Source organism: Rhinatrema bivittatum, chromosome 14 (assembly GCF_901001135.1).
Source record: "Rhinatrema bivittatum chromosome 14, aRhiBiv1.1, whole genome shotgun sequence".
NCBI classification, from domain to species: Eukaryota; Metazoa; Chordata; class Amphibia; order Gymnophiona; family Rhinatrematidae; genus Rhinatrema; species Rhinatrema bivittatum.
The window spans coordinates 8,624,467-8,645,928 of NC_042628.1; the positions used below are offsets into that span (position 1 = coordinate 8,624,467).

Sequence of the window (21,462 nt, forward strand, 5' to 3'; positions counted from 1 at the left end):
TACCCAAAAGAACAGCTTTATCAGCCTAATAGAATAAACTGAATTTATTATAAATCAAATACGTTTTACAGACAGTTTACTTAATCTGAAATGTGAAATAATCCTTAACCTTCGTGCCATATCTAAAGTTTACAGTGCTTTGTAAACGTTTTCAAATGCCGCTGTCTAAAAAATACAAATCAAAATGCATGAAAGTAGGAGTTTGTATTTTCACAGCATACTCTACACTTTAATTGTGAAAAAAGTTATAATCCAAAAATAATTAATACTGTAAAAGTCTTGTTTACATAAGTCTCCACACCCTTTGTCACAGCAAACCCAAATTAGCTCCAGTTCAAAAAATTGCCTCAGCAAGGCCCATAAGAAGTTAGAGCCTACTTCTGTCCAATCACACTAGTCGAGCTGATTCAAATACTCCTGGATGAAGATTCAAGCTATTTCTGATGTATGAAGTGAATTTGAAGCAAAGATCAAAGCAGGCCCAACAAGTAGCTATTGAAAGAACTCCAGGATGTTGTTATTCAAAGGTACGGATTGGGGAAGGGCTCTAAGAAAATGTCAATGTGTTTGAATTTCTCTTGGGACACTGTCAGGTCCATCATTGTAACATGGAAACAGTTTGGCACCACAAAGACACTGCCGCTATCAGGCCGTCCCTGCAGAGTCAGTAGCCGTGGATTAAGCAAACTGCTGCGGAAGGTCACTGTGAGGCCTAAGATTACTTTAAAAGAACTACAGAGGCCTCTGGCTGAGACTGGAAAAATGTAGACTGTTCAACAATTTCAAGATTACTCCACAAACATGACCTGCATGAGGAGGGGTGGCAAGAAGGAAGTCACAGCTGAAGAAAAGCCATAAGATATGCTGCAGAGTATTGGCAAAGAAAACATTCAGGGCCACTGCAAGCATGTGGGAGAAAGCTTTGTGGTTTACTAGACTAAAGTGGAACTTCTCGCTTTCAGTGCTGAGTCGTGTGTGTGGCGTAAAACAAACCCAGCACGTGGTCCTGCTGCCATCATCCCTACACTAAAGCACGGTGATGGCGGCATTATGTTGTGGGGATGCTTTGCAGCAGGGACGGGGGAGGGGGCTTGTGAAGATGGAGAGAAATGTGGATGGTGCAAAGTGCAGGCAGTCCTGGAGGGAAACCTGTTCTCTTCTGCCATAGAGCTGGGACTAGGGAGAAGATTCACCTTTCAACAGGACAATGAACCTAAGCACAAAGCAAAAGCAATAATGGAGCCACTCAGCAAGAAGAAAGTGAATGGCCCAGTCAAAGCCCAGACCTGAATCTAACAGAAAATCTGTGACGAGAACTGAAGACTGCAGCCCCAGCCAGTTGTGAAAGGGCTCGAGTTCTTCTGCCATGAAAAATGGACACAAACTGTGCCATCCACTGTGCAAAGTTGGTAGATCCTATCATAAACAACTTATGGTTATTGCTGCAGAAGGGGCTTCCACCAAATATTGAGACTAGAGGTGTGAAGACCTATGCAATCAAGACCCCCTTTTTTTTTTTTTTTTAAATTGTGGATTATTTTTTGAATATTCTATAATTGTTTATAAGAAAACTGCTTTTTCTGTGTTTTTCCCCTTTTATTCCAAGTTGAGAACCTTATAACTCCATGCACTATTTATGCTCAAGGTCTAAGAGAGACGGCAATTATCTACTCTTTCTCTGGCACGGGGAAGATGCTTCCTTGTTAATTGTCCCCAAATGGTGAACTTGAAAAGACTGATAAACATGTGTAGAAACGTAAGGCAACAATGCTAAGTTCCTAATTGCAAATGTGGTGTACAGGTACAAGATACACCTGCCCCTCAAATGCAGGGAAATCCATCACCATCACATTAAGCGATAACAAGTGATAGACTCCTTATAATGCAGTCCTGCAAACTCAGGGCAAAATCATAATGTTTAAAGAAACTTTGAATATAAAGTGGCAATTACTTGTAGCCTGAAGACATCGTGATTTAGAAGAGGAGAACATTAGGAGGCAAAGGGGTGAAGTGCTGAGTAATATTTATTTATTTATTTAGCATTCTTTTATATACTTGAGGTATAGCAGTCATAATAGAGCGTGATGCCAGCTCTAACACTGGAGGGCCACAGAGGGATCAGATTTTCAGGGTGACAAAGTATGCAAATGAACTTTGTTCTTCTTTAAATTTGAGACTGTGTGCAAACATACCTCGTGAATATTCATTTGGACAGCTTTAAAAACCAGACTTGTTTTGTGGCCCTTAGACCAAATTTTGACCAGAAGAGGAAAAAAGTGGTGAACTTAAAAATAAGTGTGCATGGGGGAACAGAGTTGCCCAAAGCCAGTGCTCCTGCTGTCTCTTGGTTTGCTGGCCGTGGCCACGTGAATGCGATCTTCCACTTTCTGCAGTGCCAGCACCTGCTAGAATTGTCTTTCTCAGTGGATGCTTAATTATACTATTAGGAGAGATGATAAAGGAAGTTCACGTGATTAGATAGACAGCTTGTCAGCATCGTGTTTTTCTTCTCTGTGTTGACAGGGAGAATGACATTACTCCAGTGCTGGATCACACTTTTTGTGTAGAGCACAATGCGTTTGGGCCGCATTCTTCAGCATGAGCTGAAGCCAAATGGAAAGAAATGTTTCTGTTACAGAAGAGAACAAGAGAGAATATGTCAGGTAACGTTTTCCCCTGGAGCACAGAATTTCAAAAAGGGCCCCTGACTAGTGCTTTCCATATCAGAAGTGGTAAGAGTATATGGAAATCATTTTAAAGACAGAGTAATTAGGGTTGGGATGGCAAACCGGAAAAATCCAGGCTCCCCAGAACATCTGGGTGCTGGTTGTTTTGTGTGGACCCATCCGTTTCTTCCCGCTCCTCTGGGTTTCCAGGGCTGGATCTGATGCCATGAGCTTTCATTTGCCAGCTTCCTGGGGAGTTTTGCCTCTTGTTTTATATTCCCTCCCAACTTCATTTTAGTTCAGTCTTTGGAGTGGCGGCCGTGTACCAGGGCTCCTTCTGAAACTGTGATCCTGCTCCTAAATGCGACCAGTAGGTGGCTATATTGCACAGTGACACGGCCTCCCTCCCCACGCTGCTGCCACTGGAGCAGCCTTCTAGCAGCGCTTTTAAACTTGCATGCAGCAGTCATCAGACGAGGTAGTTTACCCCAATTTAAGTAGTCACGTGAGGTATAATGGAAGTGCAAGGACATAAAAAAAAAAAAAAAAGCGCTTTGAAGTGGAATTCCATGATAATCCAGTAGAATATCCTTTCCAATGACTGGGTGTAGAGCTTGGCCAGTGGCACCAGGTTTCGGGCATTGCTCCTGATTTTCACTTTTGACTTGCTTTATCAGATTATATGTGAATTGGCGGTTCATGAGAGGAATCGAGGCACAGTTCCTGGCTCTTCAGAAGGGTTTTAATGAGCTATCCCACAACACCTGCTAAAGCCTTTTGACCAAAAGGAGCTTGAGGTACACATGAATGACTTATTTTTTTTCTAATAACCAAATGTTATGTTCAGATCAACAGTAGACATAATAAGAATGCCATGGGATGATGTGATTACACATTATAACTGAGAATTTGCACACACTCCAAGTCAGCATACCCCCCTGGAAACATACCTGCACTGCTCACTTTAGGAAGAAAGAAAAAAGAGCTCCCTGGTCAGTAAACAAAGCCTGAAGAATGCAGACCTGGCTAGAAAGTGCTCGGGGTGTTGTCTGATCACGTCCTTCTGCTCCTAGGGTGCAGAGAGCTGTGCTAAGTAATAGTTTCTGTCCAGATGCCAGACTTAAGGCCCCATACTTTGTATGTATCGCCGTACAGGCAGTTTCTTGTTCCTTGTAAACCGGTTTGATTTGTATTTAATGCAGGAAGATCGGTATATAAAAACCAAAAAAATAAATAAATAAATACTTTACAATAACATAGCAGCAGTGGCTGCACCTGGGAGGATTCTGCACACAATATTTTAAAGTTCTGTAAACTTCATTTATTCATAACACAATATAATCACTATTTTATGAACTGCATTTTAAATTTGTTACTCAAAAATAGTTTTTAATTTTTGTGTGCAAAATTTCCCCATCCTAAAACCCAGCCTCTCTCCCTGCCCTGAATTGACCCCCCAAGCTCAGACACTCCCTCTTCCAGGTGCAGACCACCTACCAAGGCTAAACCCGCCCCCACCTCTCTATTCCCCCCCCTCCCTGGAATATAATTGAAATTAAGTATTTTCCATTTCAGCCCTTCACCAGATTGTCCTCCTGCTAGACTTGAACTGCCCTCTTCCCCAGTTTCCTCCCTTGCTTGCATGCTCTCATGCTCCTACCAGGCCATCAGCAAGACACCGGCTCCCCCCTGCAGGACCCTCCTCTCTCTTTTCCTCGCCCTTCTAGCTTGGCCCCCTCTCTCTCCCAAGCTCCTCTCGGATAGCTTGCAGCACTTACAAGGCAGGCAGCTGCAGGCCAAGCCGGCCCTCCAGACTCCTGCTTGCCTCTGCTCACCGGAAGTGCTGCTTCTGGCCCCTCCTTTAGCTGCTCTTCTTGCTGGCTCAACCAATCTGGCAGAGATTGCCGCAGCAGTTCTCCTCTTTCCCACCGGCTTGCAGAGCCAGCTGCAATCACAGAAGCCGGCTCTTAATGCAGGGGCCCTCCGCACCAGTTCCCCCTCCTCCCACATGCTCACGGAGCCCACTCTTTGTGCAGAAAAAACTGCGCTGCCATCTTCCTCCTCCTGCCGGCTCATGGAGCTGATTCTTTATGTTGCCATGCTCAGGGGAGCCTGGTCTTTTGTAAATTCTGCTGCGCTGGGGGGCTGCAAATTCTGCATTGCACAGTTTGCGTGGAATTTCCCACAGGAGTAAGTAGCACAGCCTGAACATATCGAATGGGTAATACAGCCCAATATCTCCCAGCAGGAAACCATTGAGCCTGGTCAGTTGATATTTCCTAAGTAACAGTCAGAGCAGCACTAAGGACAGTGTGGGGGAGGGGGGGGCGGAATGACAGCAATTTGACCCGAAAGTTGCATTCCTATTGTTCTGTTTAGCCTGTAATAGATAATGAACCTGACCTTTTATCTTTGTGCTTCCCAGCTGATTATAGGAGGCTTGGATAAAATCGATCTGAGCGACTGGAAGGCAAACACGCGCCTCAAGCACTGCATGGCAGACAGCAGTATTGTCAAATGGTTCTGGCAGGCAGTGGAGAACTTTGACGAAGAAAGGAGAGCCAGGTTTGCTCCAGTTTGTGACCGGTTCCACGCGGGTTCCTCTCCAGGGTTTCAAGGCTTTGCAAGGTGCTGATCCACTGGAAGCTTGCAGGAGGCACCAATCTGGGCCATCTTTATTATACGGAAGCAGGGCTTAGAAGTTTTTTCATGGAAATTATGTAGAACATAGTCCAAGGAAGTTACGCATGTGGTGGCAGGTTTGCTACTTTATTTAGACTTGTATACCACCCTTTTCCCAAAGTGCATTTTGCATGCTTTAATCCACATTCTTGTCTGAAAGCTACGTGCACCAGTGTACGCCACAATCATAGTTGTATGTGAACAAATGAGGCTTAACGCCATTAAACCAAAAATCCGTCCTGAGTAAACCTTTCATGTCCGGTTACATTCTCAGCTGTAACCTAATGGGTCCATTAGCCAAGAGGCACTGTTTGCTTGCCATACATAGTTTAAGCCCTAACTTATCGTGTTCCTGACATAACTTTTGACTATGTGACATCTCAGACCAAACTCTGGCCAGATTCATTAAGACTTTTCTCTCCCATTTTGTGTTTATGGGAAAAACCCTTAGTGAATCAGGTGCTCTGCTGGAGTGTGGAAACTGCAAGATGCCTGCCTATTGAATTGACTAGAGAAGGGGTTAGTGAATATTTTGTCTGCTCTCCAGTACTGAACCTTATTGTACTATGATACCAATCTTAAAATTGATAGTTTGTTTTATCAGGGACCACACACTACCAGTCTGATCTTGCTGGTAAGCTAATTTGCAAAGGTTTGCTAGCAACATATTAAACATCATAATCACATGTGACATTCTCTCGTGATTGTTTCCTGAGAAAATTAGGATTTAGTGGGTCCCATTGTTTTTCATTTAGAGCTGATCCTATGTTCTGTATCTGTGGTCACCCCCCCCCCCCCCAACCACCTCAACAATGCAGGGAAAAATGGTAGCTATAGCAACAGCTGGATGACCACATGTTCCAGTTGTGATCATTTTCCAGGGATCTTATTGTTATTTATTTATTTGACAGTTTTTCTATACCGTCGTTTGGAAGTACCAACACAACGGTTTACAAATCGGACAAGAAAAGTATAAAATAACATAATTCAAATTATTAAGTAATACTAAATAAATTCAAATTAATAATAAAATAAAATATCAAAAATAAAAACTTAAAACATTGCATTAATATAGAATTACTAAAAGAGCATAAAAATAAAATACAGAGCAAAAATCATAAATAATAAGAAAATGCCAGCTATTTGCTCTGAGGATCACCTTCCATTTGTTTAAAAGCCTTTATGTTAGTCTTTGGTTGTGCTTAGTGTGTTACAGTAAACCAGTTCTGTGCCGACTGGAGGTCCCGGCTTCCCAGTGCCCACCGTTTCAGCCTGCTAGCCAGTTCTTTTGTGTAAACCGCCTGCATCCATTGCAGTGGGAGCAGTGCAAGGTCGTCATGCCACATAAGTGTTGTGCTTTATCATTCAGCTGTAAATTGGCTTGGGTATTTTACGGTATATTTATCACAAATTGCACAATAAACCCCAGAACTTCCTTTCCTTGCCCCCTCAATGGCTGCCCCTCATCTTCAGGATATGGAAACAAATTGGGGGTGGTGGTGTGTGATCGTATTTCTTCGGTTATGTTAACACTGCTAAGAGTATGTTAGTGCGGTTTGTAATTTAGTGCCCCCTGCACTAACAGCTTATGAAATGCTGCCCCTCGACCCAGATTTACATATTCATTTTTTTATGGTTACGTTTCTAGAGGTTCTTTCTTTATAACAAGTAATTAATTTGTCAGTTTTGCATATGTTGTGGATTGCCAAAGTGCATTAACTAGACTGTTGGTTGTAAGGTTCTACAGGCACTGCAGGGCCCAGACTCTTCACCATACATCTGATCGATGCAAACACAGACAACCTGCCAAAAGCCCACACCTGGTGAGATGCAGTGTCTTTTCTGAAACGTCTGCCTGTCTTCCTTCTTTCCCCTAAATGCTGCAGCTTGTTTGCTTGGTGAAGCTGTCATTTACTGTGTTCCTCTGCTATCTTTATTTAATCCTGGTACCGCCTCCAGAAGAATACATGTACCAAGGTTATTACTATTTAACATAGTAATGACGGCAGAAAGACCAAATGGTCCAGCTAGTCTATCCAGCAATTTTCTTATGAAAGCAACTGTCACTTCTTCCAGATTTACCCCCCATGCATTCTGTTAAGGGTAGTAACAGCCGCCTCCATGCAGGTTACCCCCATGCATTCTGTTAAGGGTAGTAACTGGCCGCTCCATGCAGGTTACCCCCATGCATTCTGTTAAGGGCAGTAACTGCCGCTCCATGCAGGTTCCCCCCATGTTTCTGTTAAGGGCAGTAACTGCCACTCCATGCAGGTTACCCCCATGCATTCTGTTAAGGGTAGTAACTGCCGCTCCATGCAGGTTACCCCCATGCATTCTGTTAAGGGTAGTAACTGCCGCTCCATTCAGGTTCCCCCCCATGTTTCTGTTAAGGGCAGTAACTGCCACTCCATGCAGGTTACCCCCATGCATTCTGTTAAGGGTAGTAACTGCCGCTCCATGCAGGTTACCCCCATGCATTCTGTTAAGGGTAGTAACTGCCGCTCCATTCAGGTTCCCCCCATGCATTCTGTTAAGGGTAGTAACTGCTGCTCCATGCAGGTTACCCCCATGCATTCTGTTAAGGGTAGTAACTGCCGCTCCATGCAGGTTATCCCCATGCAGAAATATTATACCATCACGTTCTTTAAGGATCTGCAGTGCTTGTCCCATGCTCTTTTGAATTCATTAACTGTTCTCATCTTCACCACCTCTTGTGGGAAGGCATTTCAGGAATCCACCACCCTCTCTGTGAAGAAATATTTCCTGATATTGTTTCTTAGTCGTCATCCCTAGAGTTTCATTGCGTGACCCCTAGTTCTACTCTTTCCAGCGGAAAAGGTTTGAAGTTTGTGCATTGTTGATACCAGTCAGGTATCTGAAGGTCTGTATCAAATCTCCCCTGCACCTCCTCTCCTTCAGGATTATATATATTTAGCTCCTTCAGCCTCTCCTCATAGGTTTTCTGAAACAGACCCCACACCATTTTGGTTGCCTTCCTCTGGACCGTTTCCATCCTGTCTATCCTTATTGAGATACGGTCTCCAGAACTGAACACAGTGCTCCAGGTGAGGCCTCACCAAGGATCTGTACCAGGGCATTATCACTTCCCTTTACCTGCTAGTTATGCCTCTCTCTCTGCAGCCCAGCATTTTTCTGGCTTTAGCTACCGCCTTGTCGCATTGCTTTGCACCCTTCAGATCACCAGACACAATCACCCCAAGGTCCCTCTCCTGAACAGTGCATAATAGTCTTTCACCCTCCATCACATACAGATCTTTTGGATTTCCGCTCCTCAAGTGCACGACTCTGTACTTCTTGGCATCGAATCGCAGATGCCAAATTTTTGGCCACTCTTCAGTTTTTCTTAAATCACTTTTCATTCTATCTAGTCCTTCAGGCATGTCCACTCTGTTGCAGATCTTAGTATCATCTGCAATGTTGCTCACAAAGATATTGAACAGAACCGGTCGCAAAACCGATCCTTGAGGCACTCCACTTAAAACCATTCTCTGAGTGGGCTCCATTTACCATTACATACCAGTTAGTAATCCACTCCACCCCCTTGGCGCCCACACCAAGCTTCTCATTTTATTCACGAGCCTCCTTTGCAGGACTGTATTGGAAGCTTTGCTAAAATCCAAGTAAATCACATCGAGCCCTCTTCCTTGATCCGGTTCTCTCATCCCCGAATCAAAAAAGTCAGATTTGTCTGGCAGGACCTTCCTTTCATGAATCCATGCTGCTTGGGGTCCAACAACCCACCAGATTGTAGATAGTTCACTATCCTTTCCTTCAGCAGAGTCTCCATTAATTTTCCCACCACCGAGGTGAGGCTAACCGGCCTGTGGTTTCCAGCTCCTTCCCTGCTCCCACTTTTGTGAAGCGGGACCACCACCGCTCTCCTACAACCTTGCGTTTCCAGGGATCTCTTGAACAGGTCACACAGCGGACCTGCAGCACAGCTCTGAGTTCCCTCAGTATCCTGGGATGTTCCCTGCCTTGTCCACTTCCAGGTTTCCTAGCTCTTTCCATACATTCTCTTCTGTAATGGGGGTTACAACTACTCCACTCTCATCCACAGTCTTGTCAAATGGCAACGGTCCTTCTTTAGTGAAGACCAAACTGAAGTATTTAATATTTCTGTCATTTCTTTGTCATTCTCCACACGCTGCTCCTCGTCCCCTTTCAGTTTCGCTATATCACTTCGGGCTTTCCTTCTTTCTCTGACATATCTGAAAAATGTTTTGTCACCTTGCTTTACCTCTTTGGCAATCCTTTCTTCCACTTGACCTTTTGCTTCCTGATTTCTTTCTTCATCTCCCTCAGTTTCACTGGATACTCTTCCCTGTGTTCCTCTTTTTGGGATCCTGTAAACTTCTTGAACGCTGTTCTTTTTGCCTTTTTCATTAATTTTCTAACATACAGATTTGTTGCCTTTGCAATGGCTCCTTTTAATTTCCCCACTGTTCCACCTCACTCATTGTCTTTCAGTTTTCTGGTTTTTGGCAATTCCATGTTTCTGAAATTCAAAACTCAGGTCTTTTTGCAACTTTTTCGTATCTTATTTGCAATATCAAGCCACTCCATCTGATGATCCCTGGTGTTCATTTGGGCACCTACCTGGACATTAGAAACATTATCCCCATTTCTGAGCACCAGGTTGAGTATCAAACCCTCCCTCGTGGGTTCCATTACCATTTGTTTGAGCAGAGCTCCTGAAGGGCATCCACTATCTCTCTACGTTTTGCATATTCCGCAAAAGGGACGCTCCAATCTGCATCTGGCAGGTTAAAATCTCCAATGAGCAACACTTCTCCCTTCTTTCCCACCTTTTGAGATGGCTTCAACCAGATCTCAGTCCAGCTCTTCTATCTGAACTGGAGGCCTGTTGACCACACCGATGTAAATGGAAGCACCATCATTTTTTTTTTTTTTTTTTTTAAAAGGACAGCCCGTAATGCTTCTTCCCTACCCCACAGCCCTTGCATTTCAGTTAGTTGGATATTGTTTTTGACATAAACAATATCAAACAATCAGTACTTGAATTACAAGAGCATGGAGCCAATATGACGCACATTTTATGTGTATATTGAACAACTGATTTTCTCATTTAGTGAGACCTTAATATCTTAGAGCTGTCTGCATCACAGTTGGCTCAATGGCTACTTATGTTGCTTGCCCATAAATCTATTTATTGGTCTGCAGTATCTTGATAATTTTTCAGCTTGCAATTAAAATAAGTACCCTTATGTCAAGCAAAACGCCTCTTCTTGGCGCCTCCTGTAGTATGATGATTCAAACTTCCAAATCAACATCTCAATGAATATTAGTAAGCCTGCTGATAAAGAGGTCTTTCAACAATGATCCAAATTGTTGGGGACATTTTGACTGAGAGAAAATCAGTCTGGTGTACACACATTGCATCATAGTGGCTCCATGCCTTTGTAATTCGAATACTGATCGTTTGCCTTTGTTTAATGGTAACAAACTTGGCACATGTATTCTTCCAGGATTATATTGTGATATCTTTTCTCCATCCTTGGACTACTAGTAGTCACTATGCTATCTTTGCACCATTGGTCAGCCTGAGGTGCTCTCTTTCTGAGCAAGACATTTCTAGACACCTATCGGCATTGAAACTGTCAGATTTTACATTGGTGCAAATGTTCATTTTTGGGATTTTTTTTTTTTTTTTTAAAGCTATGATTCATTTGTGAGCTACAGAACAAAGTTATTATTTTTAATAATAAACTCCTTTCATGGAATGACATTAGGCATTACATTGTAAAACGAAGTGAACTGATTTTATTTATTTTTATTTATTTATTTATTTGAGTTTTTTCTATACCGGCATTCGCGATGGGATCGCATCATGCCGGTTTACAATAAACAAGGTGTGCAGAAAGGGAAAATAATAATAACATTAACAGGTGCAACACTCTGATGAGTATTCCATGTAGCCCTTTGCAGAGCACTACAGTAATTTGATGGTTCGCATTCTTTTTTTTCTTCAGCTTTAACCGGATTGACATTCCACCTTATGAGACTTACGAGAAGCTTTATGAGAAGCTGTTGACAGCTGTGGAAGAAACGTGCGGGTTTGCTGTGGAGTGACAAGGAAACCAAAGGAAAGGAGCCAAGCAGATCACGAGCTGGAAGGGAGCAGCTCTGAGCAGTAGGAGAACAGGAGAAGATCTGGGGGCTGGAGTTCTCTCCCCCTCCCCTTCCCGTTCTCTGGGGGACTGAGATGTACAGCTAAGCATTCCTTCCAACAGAACAGGAACACTATTTGCTTCTGAGAGCTTCTGCTGGAATGACAAGCCCGTGTCTGGTAGTTTCGTCAGTCTGCAGGTTTGGTTGGATTGTGAAATATTGAACTGAGCCTGGTCTGTCAAGGGTCTTCAACTGGAAAAGGTCCTTGTGACTGCCGTACCCCGACAACAGCTTACAGCCCTAAGAGAGGTTCAGTGGTTACAGTGTGCCTGACTTGCTAAAATCCAGAGCTCCGAAGTTCTGGAACAGTTTAAAACTTCAGCATTACAAAAAAAAAAAAATCATACATTTGTGTTATGATTGTGTAATAGAATGTAAACGACAGAAGCATATTTTGATGAATGTTGGCATGCAAACATAGAATGAAAATCTGCCGTAGCAGGAAGTTATGACTTTTTTTTTTTTTATAGAGAAATGAAGAAATAGGCAACTTTAAAGGGGAGCTGTGTTGAGAGTTTTTTGTTTTAAATGCCCAAATTGACAGCTTAAATATTCTGCACATTGGAATGGTCTTATTTCTCGTGCAAGCTTACTTTTCCCTGCAGTCACAGTAAATTTAAGTGGTTATGAAAGTGTGAAAAAAAAATGGGGTGTGTTTTACAAGCAAGCAGATGGAGGAAGAATTATTTTTTAAAAAAAAGGAGCATGTCAAAAAGCAAAAGAATAAACCAGTAAGCTGTGATTTCTGTGCCGCTGTTTTACCCAGCAGCTAACATGTGACTTGAAGTTGTAACAAGATTTTACTAGGAGATTACTAAACTATAAACTAAGTTTTGACCTTAACAGTAATTGACCCTGTAAAAAGCATTGTTCAGGGAAGGGGAAAGATTACATCTTGCAAGTCTATTAATGTTCAAAGGTGAAAAAGAGCTATTGGTTAGTCTACATGGAAGAGAAAAGGCTGTGACTTGCTGTGGTTGGCTGTTTCCTGAACATCTGCAGCTACTGCTTTAAAGATGGTTTCCAAATGAGTGAGATGTTTCATTAATATGACTGACCTATTTTTTGATTTGCACAAAAGATGGAACATGAATTAAGAGCCAGCCAACAGTTGGACAACACAAGTCAAAGTAGCACTAACATTGATTTGCTTGAATACATTTTATGTGTAAATAAATTTATATGGCAAATATGGCGCTAATGGGTGATAGTAGAGAATATGGTCCCCAAGGGAGAGAATAATGACATTTGGAGGTTAGTATTACCCAAGGACAGCATTGTTTCTAGACATGACTGTTCCCTGTCGATGTAACAAGATTTATCAATTATGGAAAAAACATGGCAGTCTGTATTTGCCTTATGATAGCCATCTTAAAAAAGCAACAGAAAGAAGCTTAATGATGTCGTCATAATCGCCTATTGCCTGGTACCTATACTATTGACTGGCCAATAGTTCCATGTTTGGTCATTTAATCTTGTTTTCACTCATGGGAAGTTCTGTTAAAAATTACTGATATCTTAGATATATATTTATATCTGTATATCAATTTTAAGTTAGTTAATTGTGCACTCAATTTATTTCGGTCATTTTGTAAGTAATTGTCTGTCTTTTTTTGCAATGGATAGCTATGGTAGATTCCAGTCTAAAGAATTTCTGCTTTAAAAATATTTTGATTATAGGGGCACCTTTTGAAAGTATTGTGATCCTTCCTATGGAAGTAATTTCTGTTGTAAAAACTTTGTTTATATTACAAGAACACTTTCTGGTCCCAGTGGCATCCTGTTTTGAGGAGTCCACTATAACCCTTTAAAGTAGGGTAGAAAATAAGCATAGCTGACCTTAAAATATTGGCATATCCTTCCATTTTTTGCTGGATTTTTGGGTGTGAGGATCTTGAGTGTATGAGATTGTTAATGCCAAAATACAATTTATATTTTAGAGTACAAACAGTTCCTTTGAACATAGATATTGAATTCTGAATTCAGCAAATTCTCAATAATAAGTAGATGAAAGAATGATGCAGCAGCATTCTAGGAGGTGATGGGCCTGGGCCTGGCTGAGGAGAGAGGAAAAACAGCAGTAGTGGCCCCTGCCAACCAACGAGCAATAAGAGGGCACATCTTGGAGGAGGCACCCCTCTAGCCCTTGAGCTGGCAAGGGTAGTTGAGACAATCAGGCATACTGTCTGGGGAGGAAGGCATGAAAACGGCAGATTTAAAAAGTGGAGCAAAGAATTAAAACAAGTCTGAATCCTGCATGTAGAGCATAATACAAAGTAGGCCCAGTGGTCTTATAGTTTGGGAATGTTTGTATCAGAACAATAGGTGCTGCTTTTCTTTGTGCAATATGCAGCTAGTGGGAACTTATTTGGCTTTGGAACTGTGATTGGCTGGCCCCAACATGTACTGATGTGGTATGAAAGCAGCAGTTTCTGCTTGCTTTTGGTTGGCCCTCCACTTCTATATCACATGTACTGCTCCATGTATCAATTTGGCTGAAATTTGAGACCCACCTACCAGATTTCAGGGATGTAGGTTTATGGAGTGTACCGATACATGCCTATAGATTGATGAACAGACAGAGTGATGACAAAACACACCTAAAAACAACTACATAAAACTGTAATCGAAACATGATCAGTGGGGTGTCTTTTCAAGAGGATTTCAGGATTGCTTAATTCAGTATTTCCCAACCAGTGTGCCTTCAGACCTAATCAGGTGTGCCACAGAAAAGTCACTGCTGCCCAATATTCCGATGCAGCTCTGCTCCCAACTCCACAGCAACAAGAGTCACCAGCAGTAGCTCTTAAACATGTATAACCATGCATGCCTCTTCCTAGCTATAGAATGAGCCTTGGCATGTGGTAATCAATGGGCAGTATGCAGCAGCACTTCCTCATCTTTCTCTTCCTGTCGATAAGCAGGCTGAAGTAGCCATGATGGGTGTGACATCATCTGGCGGCACCAAATGGACTCGTCATGTGCGATAAGTCCCAGACAGGCTTTGCCTCAAGAAGCTCCTCAGTCATTTTTTGTCCAAGCATAAGCATGGATGTCTACTCAATCTGTCCAGTATTTTTTCTCAGAATTCTTCAATTTGTTGTCTAGTTACTTCTTATACCTCTTTTCAGTTGCCTTGCTGCCTCTTCAGCACCCACAGCAGCACTTTTCAGTGCTACATTAAAAAAAAACAAAACACAAAAACAAAAATAAACTTGTCTCCTCAAGATATATGGCAAGAAAAAACCCACAGTGAGTGGTTTTAGAAACTTAATTTGCGATAAGTTAATGTTCCTCACAGATGGGCTCGAACTATGCTATCAGTGCCTAGGTCCAGATCAGTAACCAGGCAAACTGTTATGCTTATGGCCATGTGTCCCTGGGCCTATAAAATGGAGGAACTACACAAGTCTCTTAGTAGCCTGTAGTCTGTCCTCTGGCAGCGCAGCATCATCTATCTTCAGGGAAGAGAGCTGAGCAGGAGCAACTCAAAAACTCCCCCAGCCAGAGCCACAGTGTTCAGTACTTGCTGACTGCCCAGCATCAAACAAGACATAGCATCACTCTGCAGGGCCATTGGAGCAACCAGTACTGAAGAAACATAAGTTATCCAAACACCGCCGCATCAGCTCCATTGCCTTTTGATGCATCAGCACTGCTGACACATGGTGCATTGGCACCACCAATGCATGGCCTATCGATGCACAGGCATACAGATCCAGTGTTCTTTCGATGCAAACAGTTCCAGTGCTGTTGATGCATGTATTATTGATGTACTCCCACATGGCACCAACTCCAACACATTTGAAGCAAGGCCACTCACTGCAAGCAAAGTATGCTTTTTCAGACTTCCAAGTACCAGACACTGCCAAAGCATAAGATCCCTGCACCGCCAAAACCAAATTGACTCTATTAGTGCATCATCTGATGCATCAAGCCTTGGACCGTGGGTATCATACAGAATTACCGACATAACTTTATGTTGGTCTGCCAAGATCTGGTACAGAGGGTGATATGCTGTCTCTGCCTCTTCCATTACTAGCGCCCTTACCCCATCAAGGCTTTATAGCAGAAGGCTTATGATTGGGAAAAAACAGACTCAATATGTTCTCTAGTGCCACTTACTTCCAACTGGCTGTCTATTCAGGAACAGGAGCCCATTTTTGCCTCCAAGAAGAGGACACATCAGTCATGCAACCAAATAGCAGATGTGATGAAAAATGTATCTATCTCTTTAACCAAGGAGACATAAGTTACTTTGTATCCTTTCCTCTCCCAATATAGCTACAGCAATCCCACAGGATGGTGTACCAGTTTTCCTTATTAGGTTAAACACATTATCAGAACCACTACTGAGAGATTCTTCAACATCTCACTCAATTGCAGCAGAGTTGAGCTATTCAGAGGTTGCAGACCAGGGCTATTCCCCCACTCCCAGGGATAACAAGGAGAACCTCTCTGATTCACCATCTTCATCATTGGAGTCCTATGTTTTCACACCCCGAGGTTCTGAAGAAGGTTTGACAAGAATATCTTCTCTCTTCCAGATCCTTGAGAACATACCCCTCTTCCAGAAGACCTCACTTATTCAAAATTTGTAGATAAACTGGGAAAAACACTTGGAGTTAATTTACGCAAGGATAAAGACCCCCAGTTAGAGATCTTTGGTCTCCTTCAAATCATGGATACTCTATCAGAACCAGCGGCTCTCCCAGTTCATATTTTGCATCAGTTACACATCAGAATGTGGGAAAACCTTATCCCTTGCATTAAAAAGTTGTATCTCAACTATAGAGTGTAGAAATCACCTGGTTTTGGACTAGTCCAATAATCTCCTCATACTGTTGTCATAGAATCCACCTTGAAAAAGGCAAAGAAAATGAGGATGTATTCAAATTTGCTTCCAGAGAATGAGCCCAAGCTACTTGATAACTTTGGAAAGGAAGTATTTCACATCTCTTGAGGACTGATAGTCAATTTAGACAAGCAGTTTTGCATAATCTGTTCTCCCTGGTGGGGTCAGAGTTGTTTGTTCAGCAAACTCTCCATGCAATCCTCAGCTTGAGACTCCCCATGTGTCATGGCTAATTTAGCATGCTTATCATATAAAAAGCAAGTTTGCTTACTGTAAACTGTTTTTTATGTAGATAGCAAGATGAATTAGCCATGTGAAATACCCACCCAGCTCCCTGGAGAGTTGACTGTCTAACTAGGATTACCTCTGATATCAACTGAGCAGGCTCATGAGGCAATGCCTGCACAGGAATTCCTGCACATGCTCAGTAAAACTAACAAAATCTACTATCTAGGAGAGGTGAATGCATTTGGTGCTGCTGGATGACATTGCTCACATGTCATGGCTAAGTCATTCTGCTATCTACTGAAAACTCTGTTTATGGTAAGCAAACTTTCTATCTCTAGTCTGAGTGAGACAGGGAGAGTGCCCTGAGCACTGGATGTGACTCATTCTGATTGTTGGGAACAGCAGCAGTGGAGGAGGAGCTCTGGTAACCATATGCAGCAGCCGAGGTAACTAACTGAGCAGGCTGCCTGCGTCACTCTGACTTCTCCCTTCTCCTGAACTTGTATGTAGCGGGAATTTGTCCATTGTGATGGGTTCATATGCGTCTCCACCTCTTCTGTCCATTTGTTTTAAAATTTGGAAGAGACTGGTGGGGCTTTTCGTGCTTCCCTGGCTCTTCTTTGGACCATATGAATCCGCTCCATGTCCACACTTGCCACACACTATTTTTGTTCATGTAGGTGTACATTGGGATTGAAAAGGTTGAGGAAAAACTGGCCCAATTGCAAAAACTTGGAAGCTCTTGTTTTTGTACTTGCCAAAAAGCTTAGTCCATGGCCTGTAGTCGTTTGACATCTCAGCCAGCGTATTAGCAAGTGAAAGGCTTTTGAAGACTCGCCAGTCCTACAACTGAGTTTAGTCTGTGTGTCTTGGTTCATGCAACTATGCAAACATTATAAAATCTTCTTGTAAAAGACACTGCTGTGTGTAGCAGACTGTTATAATAGAGGTTACAGTGTGCCTGACTTCCCAGAATTCAGAACTACAAAGGTCTGGGACAGCTTAAAACTATAGCCTTGTACAACTCGTGCATTTGTTATAGAATGTGAATGAGAGATGCATATTCTGTTGAATGGTGGCATGCAGATGTAGAATGAAAATCTGCCATTGCAGGAAAGTAAGAGTTATTTTTATTTATTTTTTTTTAGAAAATGAAGAAACAGGCAACTTTAAATGGGAGCTGTGTTGAGGCTTTTTTTTTTTTTTTGTTTTAAATGTCCAGATTGACAGCTTAAACATTCTGCACATTGGAGCAGACTTATTCCCCCTGCAGATTTACTTCTCCCTGTAATCAGAGTCAATGTAAGTAAGTGGTTATGAAAGTTTGGAAAACTAGGGTGTGTTTAGCAAGCAAGCAGTAAAGGCAGAGGAAAAAAGATAAAACTTAAAAAGAAACATGACAGAAAGCACAGACGTAAGCTGCAATCTCTGTGCCACTGGCTGAGTAACGTGACTTAAAGTTGTAAGAAGACTGTGAATTCGGTTTGTGTTTGGGTGCAATTTTCAAAGGGGATTCCCCATGGGTAAAACTCTGAAAATAGGCCTCTCTCTGAAACCTTTAGCCTGGGTAGAGCTGTAAAATGGTACGTTTTGTAGCTGGTTGTACTTGTTTCTTCCCCATGTCAATCAATCAAATTGTGCTTTGCACTGCTGAGTTTGGATTTCCCTTTAGCCGTGCAGCGTAAGGGTAAACCCTTATTTTTGTGAGAAACCTTTGTATCTTAAAACTGGAATTTGAGACGTGCAAGCTTATCAAAAGAACTTTGGGAACCTGTACCTTTTTTTTTTTTTCCCTTCCCCCTCACTATTGGAAGAAAAGATCATTTAATGGTGGACTGACATCTGACATTTTTTTCATTAAGTGTGTTCCCCTCATCGCATACTGCTGTGGCCTCCTTAGGTGGCAGCTGTTAATAGATTTCTTATTACCAGGGCTCAAAATGTGTTTGGTTCCAAAGAATAACAAAAGCAAGAAGGAAAAAACTTGGGGTTTTCAGGATTAGCACACATGGGTAATGAACTGCAGATGACTTCATGAAAGTGCAACTGTCAGTAGCCTCCAGGTTAGCAGTAAAAAGAGAGACCGTCTTGTTTTACGAGGGATTTGTGTGCGTTATGGACTGAGGCATATCCGCAAACTGCTCTAGGAGTTAATGCTGGACTGGCTCAATACTGTTAATGCAGTTCTGCAAGTCTGATGAGACTAATGTGTGCAAGGCTGCTTGTTTCAGGATGATTTCATATAGCTCCAGTAACATTAGGTAGTCGTATGCAGAGCTGAGCAGTTCGTATACCATAAGAATACAGGTGACACCTCTCGTGAGTACTTTTCACAGAGTAATAGCTACAAATTAGATGTGAGGCTGGAAAGGAAATTCCCCTTTATTTTCCATTTCTTCCCGCTCCTTGTTAAATTGTAATATTAGGTTTCATAGATGAAGTGCCCTTATGTATCCCAGATTTAGGCAGGCATAACCATTTGGTTTATATAACAGAGTCTAAAACGTTATCAATTGGTTTTTTATCTTTGTCACTGATTTGAATTCTGTGTTACTTAGTAGTATTGTGCAATAAGTATCAACGGTAATAAATTTTGTGGAGTACTTTAATCCAGTTCTAGTTAGCTATATAGAAAGAAAATAATTTGAGCCACCTCAAAGCTACTGAACTATGCAGTACTTGGTCCTGAATCCGACTCCATAAATAAAATAGTCTTTAGCCTAGAGAACAGTGGTGCCATGAGATTCCCTCCACAGCCCTGCGGAGTACAGCCATACGTGGTTATCATATATGACTGTACTGAGTGATCAAGGCCTTCAGGAAACAGGTCAGACATCCCACCGAGCATAATCCAGAAAAGAAGCTTTCTCTCCTATATCCCTGCATAGGGCTTGGTCATTCTAAACACAGTAGCTTGTACATTACACTACTTTCAAATGTTTCTGTGGCCCTAGCTATTGCTTTTGTACAGTTCCAAGATATCTGCCAAAACTGGATGGTTGGGTTAAATTTAAAGCCTTTAGAAGCATTGATGATGAGAGCGGATTATAACAATATAAGGGAAATTCTGATCCAAGAGTGAACAATCTTTGCTGTGCTTTATTTGTAAATGTCTTTCAGTCACTAGAGGGCTAGGGAAAAAAAAAAAAGCATTGTATAGATGTAGGGCCTAGTAACTCTGCATAGGGACAGCAGCAGCATCTTCTGAGGCACCTTGAGCACAGAGGCTAGAAATGACACAACCTGATGGACTCGGAGGCAGTAGTTAGTGGGTAGGTTGGTCTTGTTCCCAAATTATTTAAGAGATGTTTGAATGTTAGTGGCTGTAATCCAAGATGGTATATGTGAAAGTATATCACACTTACGTTGAAGATGGTGGTGGAAAATGACGCCTTGGTTTTACCAAGCCTGGCCGTTTGCACTTGCCACAGATCCTACTTGAATTAATTCAGATACTTCCACCACAGTAACAAATGCAGCTTGCTTTCTTGTGTAGCAAGAATGTTCAAGATATACCCTGCCAGCAGTATTTGACACTAATGTTTTCTGGAAAATGTGTTGATAGTATTCCTGGTTGGTGAATTGTCTGAATAAATGAGTCTTCTCCCCTCCTTCCGACAGTGGACGTAGGCTACAGGTCTCTTCTGCTTAATCTAGTCTGTGTCCGTGAGCATAGAGTATGCATGCTTATAGGGATGTATAAAAAAAACCCAACCTACCATTCTATTTAATCAGGAAAAAAGGGTCACAGATGACTGCATCACCATTATGGGGATGTTTAACTAAAACCAGAAGTTCATATTGCCTTGCTCGAGCTGAGGAAAGCTCAGCCTGCTGTGCTGTGAGGGCTCTAGCATGCACTTGTTCCTCACCCCTTGCTCCATCATAGACCAAAGGAAAGCCCCTCCTTTCCCGTTCAGATTGGATTCCAAGGCTAGCAAAGCAATTCCAAAATCTCTCAGCAATCCTGTAAGGTTTGTGAAAGAGGGAGCTGAAGGACCTTGAGTAATTTACCAGATTAATCTCTTAAACACAATATAAATCTGTTGTATGAATTTGTTAAACATTTATATTTTGTTCCTTGACCACTTTATATTTGTTTTTTTTTAATTTATTTTGTAATGTCTTGTGTTTTTAAGTATTGCTGCTATCCCTTTTAATCTACCCACTGTTTTATTGCTGATTTTTATTCATTTGTAAAAGTTGTACACTAATGTTTTTTTAATGTCAAAATCAAAGTATTTAAAGAATACTGTCTATTTAATGTGGTTATGGAACCAGCTGGAATAAAGTGTGATTGTATAGCAGGCTGGACCCAGGAGGTCATATTCATTTTTGTTACATATGCAATAAACTCACAACTTTACAGGTTTTGCTGTGTCTCCTTCAATTGCTGTCATAGCAGACCCAGTATATCTGAAATGTTGATTCTATGATTAGTTGATGGGGTAACATACCTGCTACTGTTCATTTGTGTATATGCACAGCCACAGGCATGTCAGCTGTAAATTTTGTCTTCCGGAGCTCCTACCATTGCCATTTTCACAAAGCTGCACTCAGCTGCTGTCGTATCAAATAATTCTATGTTTTGTCAAAAAGATCTGAGTGCAACTTTGTGAAAATGGGAATGGCAGGGGCTCTGGAAGACAAAAGGCAGCAACCAACAAGGTCATTGAATTTTACAGTCTGGGAAAACAAGTAACTTGCTGGAATGTACCACCTGCTGTAATGCTGTAGGACCCCCAAGTGATCTCTGGCTTTCCCTGCATTTCTTCACACGTAGACCTCCTGGAATTGTATTATGTGTTTGCCTCCTCT

The 21,462-nt window shown here is 42.0% G+C and overlaps 1 long non-coding RNA gene across 1 annotated transcript; it reads left to right on the forward strand.

Annotated features, from left to right (window-relative positions):
* The first annotated feature begins 5,235 nt into the window (after positions 1-5,235).
* On the forward strand, positions 5,236-21,016 carry LOC115076317. Its single transcript, XR_003852726.1, has 3 exons — positions 5,236-5,294; positions 7,087-7,171; positions 11,363-21,016. It is a non-coding gene; the product is annotated as an uncharacterized LOC115076317 (long non-coding RNA).
* Positions 21,017-21,462: the final 446 nt, after the last annotated feature.